This window comes from Lichenostomus cassidix, chromosome 3, assembly GCF_008360975.1.
Source record: "Lichenostomus cassidix isolate B80296 chromosome 3, HeHo_3.0, whole genome shotgun sequence".
Taxonomy (NCBI): domain Eukaryota; kingdom Metazoa; phylum Chordata; class Aves; order Passeriformes; family Meliphagidae; genus Lichenostomus; species Lichenostomus cassidix.
In genome coordinates, this window is record NC_139483.1 from 113,017 (window position 1) to 121,315 (window position 8,299).

Here is an 8,299-nt window from a genome sequence, read left to right on the forward strand (position 1 = left end):
GTTCTTATACTCCCATTTATTTAGCTCTTTCTGAATGGCAAGGAGAAGATTTTCCCCACAAAAATGGAGGGTCTTTTCAAAGGTGGAAATACCTTAAAGAATTGTGCCTTTATCATTATTCATAGATTCGTTTATATGGTTAAAGCCTCACAAAGTATTCAGAAGTAGTTTAATGGGTAAGTTGACACTGACTTGGCATAAATTGCTTCATCCTGATGCTTTGTTCATTTTCTGTTCTAGCATATTGTACTTTTTAGTGCATTGTAGTATTGAGTTAAACGAGATGAGAATGTTCATTTCAACAAGAGTAGGACTAAAGTTTTTTCTGAAGAATATTACACATTGTCTTTTATTGTTACAATTTCAAAATGGTTCCTCTGTGTATTCTTGTCAAAACACAGAGATTTATAATGCATCTTAATGGGATATATTTGTTTAATATTGGCAGAGAAAAACCCAAAGTAACCCACTCTAATGCATCTTGAGTTTCTGCTTTATATCTTTGTCCATTAGGGACTGCCCTGGCTCTGGGGTTTAGTACTAAAACTCTAGCAGTGAAGCACTGCTTCATTCTCAGGCAGAGCATTACATGGGGTGAGGGGGTGTGAAAAAACCCTTTTCCAGTCCAATTTTTCAGTATCAAATTTCTACCTCCTCCACCTCCCAGGAGTGACAATACTTTTGTCTTAAACTGCTGGTGCTGCAAAAATCCAGCCCCCCCAAGTCCTGAGTGACACCAGCAATTCTGTTCACTCTGCTGAGAAGAAATGCTGTAAATTATCCTGGTTCCCCAGAGTCTTTACAGACAGCTGGAAAACCACTGGATGGTCCATTCTTCACAAGGCTTGAGAATTGAGGGGAAACATCTCTGCCCAGTCTTTGGCTCCATTTTCCTGCTTAGAAGAACCAAATTAGCTGATGTGGAGGGAATGGTGAGAGCCAGGATGGCTTCTCTCTGTCCTTCAAAATTAGAACCCTCTCCTGTGATCCTGGTGTTAGAGGGGAGGTCTTGCCTGAGTGAGGAATGCAGCCCAAAATGAGTTCCTTACTCCAGAACATTATTTGCTGTTGAGAATATTTACGAATGGACTTATTTAATGAAGTGATGTGTTGATCCTAAGAAACTGCTTTATCTCATCAACTCCACAGCACAGGAAATCTAATGTGAAGGTTTGGTCCCAGCAAAGTATGTTTGGCTTGAAGAAAAGAGTCACACTTTGGAAAAAAAGGAATAATGGAATGTTAAATTAGTAATGGCTTTTGCAGCTTGTTTGCAGTTTGATCTTTCTGTGCTGTAAAAATTATTTTAGTATTTAATTTCTGGGGCCTAATTTGTGCCTTTGCTTGGGTTATTTTTCAAAGAATTTCTTCTGCTTGGAAGAGTTTGTTTCCTACAACAGAATAGTATTACAATAGATGGTTTGCATTTGACTGCCAGAAGGCCCAGCTGTTGGTAGGAGAATATGCTGCACAAGTGTGTAAATAATGTTAAGACTTTCAGGCTTCCTTGAAACCCCATGAAAACACAGCTTACCTCTCCCAAGCCTCCAATCCAGGAAAGCGATTCTCTTTGTACTACCTTGAATTGATAGGTCTGTTCACACACTCCAAAGTCAGATAAATGTTTGTCTGCTTAGATGGGTCAGAGTCGTGCTGCTGTGTCTGCTGTGGGCTGCAGGTCCTGTACACCTGCCCAAACAACCTTTACATGAAGCCTCTTGGCATTGCTGCGGACTCCGACACGGGATCCGCACTTGGATCCACACGGGATCCACTTGGACCTCAGCATGTAGTGCCAAGGCCTGGGCAGCCTGTGCTGGGTGTTGGCCACACATCCTGGCCTCCAGCCAGCTTGGTGAGGTTACGTCGATGCAAGCTGTGGGTGCAGCTTCAGGTGCACTCAGAGAGCTGGGAGTACATAAGGATACTGACAAAAGTCACTTCTGTACCCTGTTGTGGGGTTAACAAATCTTGTTTGACCCATAGAGTGGCAGAGGAAGGGCTCTACCTGCTGACATGGTGCTGGCATCTCCATGCATTTGTCTTCTGTTTCAGACATCCCCGGATTTGTCCACATATGAGCTCGTTAGGTTGCATACTGAGACTTATGAAAGGGAAGCTGATGTGTGGAGAACTGAAATAATTTGCATGGGGTCAGGAATGGTAGATCTGAAGACTGAATCCAAGTCTCTTGCAACCATGCCTGTACCTCAACCACAAGGCCACCATTCCTTTGGAGGCTATTTTCCTTTGGCTCAAGCAGCTTTTGCAGCTGGCTGGCTTTGTAGAGCAGATCCAAGGCTCACTGAAGTCAGTGGGAGTCTGCTTATTGATTTCCAGCAGGCTTTGGATCAGTCCCATTAGGTGCATTTTCCCTGTACACTAGAAAGTACATGCTCCCTTTACCTGTCCCAGTTGTGTGTTAGGGAAGCTGTAGGCCTGGGGATTAAGGTTGTTTGTTTCACCTTGTAAGACCCCTGGCAGCTCTGTGAAAACACTTGATAAAAAACCAAGGTTATTGCTCCCATCTCCCCACTGGAAATTTCTGCTCCCTCAGAGCACAGCTACATAAAACAGCTGATTTGGCATTCCTGTGCTCAAGGGAAGGAATGGAAATGCCTGGCAGGGTGGTGGGAATGAGTTATTGGAGGTGATGGAGGAAGGGCCACAACCTTGGAGCAGAGCTACTAGTGCTGGAAGAAGCTGTGCTGGATGCCAAAGCCACTGTTTCTGTGGCTGCAGCCTCTTTGAAGAGGTGGGAACCTATAAGATGTGGGTGGGAAGGAATCTGTTCAAGTGCTAATAAAATGTTATAATCAGTGGGATCACGGATCACCCAGTTAACCAACAGCTGTATGTGAAAATGAGCTTTAGTTCCCTAGGGTCAGCAATATCCTCTGCCATTGCCCCAGACTGCAAAAATGTTGGGTGGGAATTCACTGCTGGTTTTTTCCCATGTTTCCCCACCTAAGCTAACGCCAATTTTTCTTAGCAGCCTTGTTTCTGCCCATGAGGAAGCTGATCCTGTTCTTTATGAAACCAGTGCCTTCTGTGGAATGGTTTCCTGAGATTTTCTCTGTGAAGGAGGAAGAAGGTTGAGCAGAGCTGAACACAAACTAGATGTGCACCAAAACCCACCAAAATTTTAGTTGTATTTCTGTTGACTGCATTTGGCTTTGGTTCCCACCCAAAGATTATTGAAACAGTCACTTAGACAAGGTTGTCTAATGCAACTGCAGAGGCAGAGTAATCATTAACTTTATTTAAAATCATACACATAGGTTAAAACAAAAACATGCTCCTGGCAGGTTTTCTGCCTCTTTGCTGGTCCTGCTGAGCACCCTGAGTCTAAATTCACCCAGTTTGCATTAGATTCTTAGTTAGTTGTTCAAGTGGAGACCTAATTCCTATGTGGGCCTGGGAGCCCCTGGTAATCAGTGAAGAAAAAGTAATTATTTCCCAAAAGCAATTCAGAAATTTAGATAAGATCTAAGTACCAAAAGTCTTCGTGGTCCTGTAGGCATTTCTTCTGAGTGAAAGGGGAATTCAGGATAGGGAAGCTCCTAATTTAAGCAGTTTAGTGCCTGAAGTTAGAAGAGATGGATTTGTGTGTTGGTGACCAGTGTTTCCTCATGGACCTCCCAAAACTTTCATGGAGCTGCTTAACTACAGATATGTTGCTTAATAAGGAAAAAAAACCTGTGGGAAAACAAAGAATATCAATAATCATGCATACTTACAGCTGGCAATTAAGGTTTTGGAAAAAAAAACCAGTACAGCAGCTTGTTGCCTTTGAAACTTAATGCTATTAAAATGTCCAACATGAAGTTGCTATTTTTAAAATAGCAGTTGAACGAAATGCACGAGATTAATAAGGAGCTAAATTGAAACCATGTTGGTTCATAGGTAACACAGACAAACACCGAGTTAATGGGGAGGGCTGTGTGTGTGCTCCAGTTTGGGACACTGCTTGTTTGGTTTTTGTCTTGCTTAGAAAGCAGAAGGGGGTAGAAATACCAGGCTGTGAAATATCTTATTTCCCTTTTTAGGCTATTATTCAGTCGAGTTTATTAAGCCTTCAGAAACACCAGTTTATGGCAAGTTAAGAGACCATCTACCACTCCAATACATAGGGAGTTGCTGATACAGACTGTTCTCCAGCAGAAGTGGACAACAGGTCTGCCCATGGAAAAGCCTTAAACACAAACAAGGGGATATGTAGCAGTCATGTTGGAAATAGAGGTTTGAGTATTGAGCTATTGTCCTGGAAGGGAGAAACCATCTCACAAAGGTGTCCAAGAGAGCTGCACATCTCTGTCTTCGTTGTTGGAGCAGATGCAGCTGGGAATAAACAATTCTTGTCCAGCTAAAAAGTAGAAGAGAGGAGCTGCACCTCCAAGGAAGTGCATGCAAATGCAGATAGAATTTTGTTGCAAGGTGACCACAGTCTCATATTAATAACCACAGAGGCCAGCCCAGAGGATTCAATGAACTCAAGTTCTTGATATTAGATAAAAAAAGGGAGATTGAGCAGGGAAGTAAAGTGTTGGTAGGTTGGACCCTGGAGAAGAGCTTTGGTTTCATTGGCACTGCTATGACCATTTACAGAATGTCAAAATCTGTCTCACTGACTGCAGCGGATTTAGGATGATACATGCCAGCAGCATGAAGTCCCACATGGGTTTTACTTTCTCCCAGATTATTAATTTTGTGTTAAAGTCTAAAAGGACCTGCCTGGGAGGCAGTAACAGAAGAATGAGTACTGGAGGACCTTGTTAGTAGCCCAAAGGAGAATATGCAGATAGTGGCTTGGTTGATGAATTGTTGGCAGCAGCAGTGAATGTGACCAGCAGGCACTGCACGGAGCTGTGTGTGGAATAACCTGCTGTAAATAAATGGCACAATGAATATTTATATTAGGGAGATGTCTGTAAAATATTAAAGCAGTAAATGTAGAAAATAACTAAGGAACTCATTCGAACTGAAAGACAAGATAAAGCTAGGAGAATTTCTGCCCCAAGGTACTCTCAGTCAGCTTCAGCAATGGCCTCAGTCTCCCTCCATGCCAATATGACCTCCAGACATATTTCCCAGGTTTCTGGCTATTCTTCTGAGGATATTTGATTTTCAGTTGAACCCTGCATGTCTCATAACAAGCTCTGGTGTCGCTATTGAACCGCTAAGAGAGAGAAGAGGTCCAGGTCTTGCGTGTGACAAAATGTGTCTTTTTATTAATTAATTCCAACTTATATAGACTTTCAAAGGTCACCCAGACTGGTCAGTTCAAAACCTCCCCCCCAGGCCGATTGGCCAGGCTTGAACCGTCCATATCTCGAGAAACCGTTTCAACAACATCCAAACTTTATTAAAACACAGGAAGGAGAGAGAAAAATTTCTCACGGGAAAGGTCTGTGCTCATCACACTCTGGGTCTGTTTTGCGGTCATGGTTTGTATTCTATGAATCTTATTTGTTAGGTGATGGAGATTTGGATAGACTCAGTGATATGAACCTTGGGGAAGGCCACAGATATATGGAGAGGGATCTGCTAGTGTTTAAAATCAGAACATTAAAATCTTTCCAGTTTACTGCTATGATCGCTCTGAATTTATATATGAACAAATTACATAGGTTGCAGAGCTTCAATAACTTGAGCTCTGCAAAACATCCACATGAATCACAATAACACAGGTGCCAACACTGCTAAAGAAATCTTTTTTTTTCTGGCCAGAGCTGTCCACTATTAAAGAAAAACAAACAAAACCCTCACAATTTTAAATGTTAGAGGAAGAAACCTCAATTTTTTCTCACTGAGCAGATACCCCATTTTCACAGACACTGACTTATTTACTCAAACACCTTGGAGTCTCGAAGTGGTTATTTGGATGTTACATGTTATTGGTAAAATTGGTTGGAAAGTAGAAGTTTCTCTATTGAAACAAAACCTGAAGTTTCAAAATGAGTCTGCACACCCCATTGGGAGATCAGACACTCAATGAGGTTGGAGTGTGTTGGGAACTCACTGCACAGAGAATAGTCTGAGAAGTTTTACTTTGGATGCGTCAGAACATTTTGATTCTGAAATTTGAAAATATGATGCTTGATAGCAGTGATTTTCTGTTATCATATCGTAAAGTGTAACAGTGTAATGCTCACTGGGGTGTAACAGTCTGCGCCCATGGTATATATTAACATTTGTTTTCATGTAATGTATGTATAAGTTGAAGCAATGAAATACAGTGATATGGTGAGAATAAAACACATGAGTTGAGATTAACTTGAAAAGTTAAAACATTCAGCTGTAAAACAATTTGGTTTTACAAAAAATGGTCTTTATTATGTAAAAACTTCTACATCAAACTGCTCCTAGCTTTCAACCAAGTTTCATTATTATAACTGAAACCAACAAATGCTCAACAATTTCCATTGTGGCAGCCTCTAATGTTGTTTAACTTTTACCATGAGTGCTGAAATCATCCATGCTGAGGGCTGCTGCAGGCTGGGTTCCCTTGGAAATGATTAGCAGAAATGCTCCAGCAATTTCTGAGGCTGAGCACAGAGAAGAATGCACTATTTTGCCTATGTTAAAACACTACAGCTGTGTCAGAGAAAAGCATTTAAAAGGGTATTGGGATGGCTTTTTGCCTCCCAAGTGTCTGTCCTGGTCTGGCCAAGGTGTGAACTCATGTCATGTTCACTCCTCTGTGTGGCTCAGGAGCTCTGATGGCTCAAGGAGGGATTGGTGGAACCAGGGACTTGTGTCTGTTTTTTTATTTCACATTTGCTGCTTAAATACATAGGCAAGGTTTGGAAGGAACAGTAGCTTCAAGTACCTTGTGATCTTAATTAATCTAATTAGGTAATTGTGCTTTTCTGGTAAGGGAAAACCACCCGATCTGCAGTAAAGTCAGTTTGATACGTGGAATATCTGCTGTTCTTTCTATTCTGCTTTCAACCTCAAGTCCACATTTTGAGGCAGGCACGGTGAGATGATGCTCTCCTCCATGCCAAAGCAGAGCCCACGGTGCCAGAAATCTAATCAGGTGGTGACACCAAGGACTGGCAGGGATGCTTGTGAACATGGAAAAAGTAGATCTCCTGCCTCTCCCAGACAAGTGGCTGGCCAGAAGCAAGGCTTCAAATAAAAGCAGGGCTGAAGTACATTTGTGCTAATGACAAATCTGTCAGCCGAGGTGCAGATACTCCAAGAATACATGTGATGGGATTATGTGCATGTTGCTAATTCATTTGACATAGCTGCTCATTTGAGTTTGGTTAATTACGATGGATGATCTATTTTGGCTGGGAAGTGGCATCACTGAACCCAAATTTCTGCTAGAAGTGTAAGAAGTTGTGTTTCCTGGGCTGCTGGGTGTCAGGAGTCACCTCAGAGCACCTGGCTGGGGTCTGTGAGGGCAGCAAGATGCAGGTTGTTACTGCTAACACGGAATGGGGTGGGTTGTCAGCCCTGCTGCGTGAAAATCTTCAGAACCCATTCGTGAGGGATTTCTCCTTGTTTTGGAACAGCAGCACTGCTGTCCCCTGCCCGGCCCTGGGTGCCTGGGCATAGGTCTCTGTGAGGAGAGGAGGGGGCTCTCTGAGGCTGTGAGCAGAGGAAGGGGCTGCCCTAGACTGTGAGGAGAGGGGGGAGGGGTCTCCGAGGTTGTGAGGAGAGATGGGGGGCTCCTCCCTGAGGCTGTGAGGGAAGGATGACGCCGCTCGGTTTGTGAAGAGAGGAGTGGGATCCTCCCTGAGCCTGTGAGGAGAGGAGGGAGCTCCACGAGGCTGTGAGGAGAGGAAGGGGCTGCCCGGGCGGTGAGGGGAAGAAGGGACTCCCTTGAGGCTGTGAGAAGGCAGCTCTCTGGAGGGCGTGAAGGGAGACTGGGGGCTCCTCCCTGGGGCTGTAAGGAAGAAGGGTCTGCCCCGGATGTGAGGGGAGGAGGGGCTCTCCGAAAGCCTGAGGGAGGCAGGGCCTGCTGCCGACGGCTGGCTCCCGCAGCCCCACCCCAGAGCTCCCCGGGGTTCTGCATATGCAGGAAACTAACAATATCCGAAGGACATTTAATAAATTCGTGCATTTTTTGCAAATTATTGAAATCCTGTCTTTCAAAAATGTAATAATAATTTGTTTGGCTTATATATATTAATAATTTTAATTATAATTCTATTAATAATTTTAATAATAATTTTTCTATTAATAATTTTGCTTAAACAGGCATCAATAGTCAGATACTTGCTGTGAGTGCATTTTCCTGAAACCTAATTTCTTGCACCCAGAGTGCCTTGTGGGAATCTCAGCG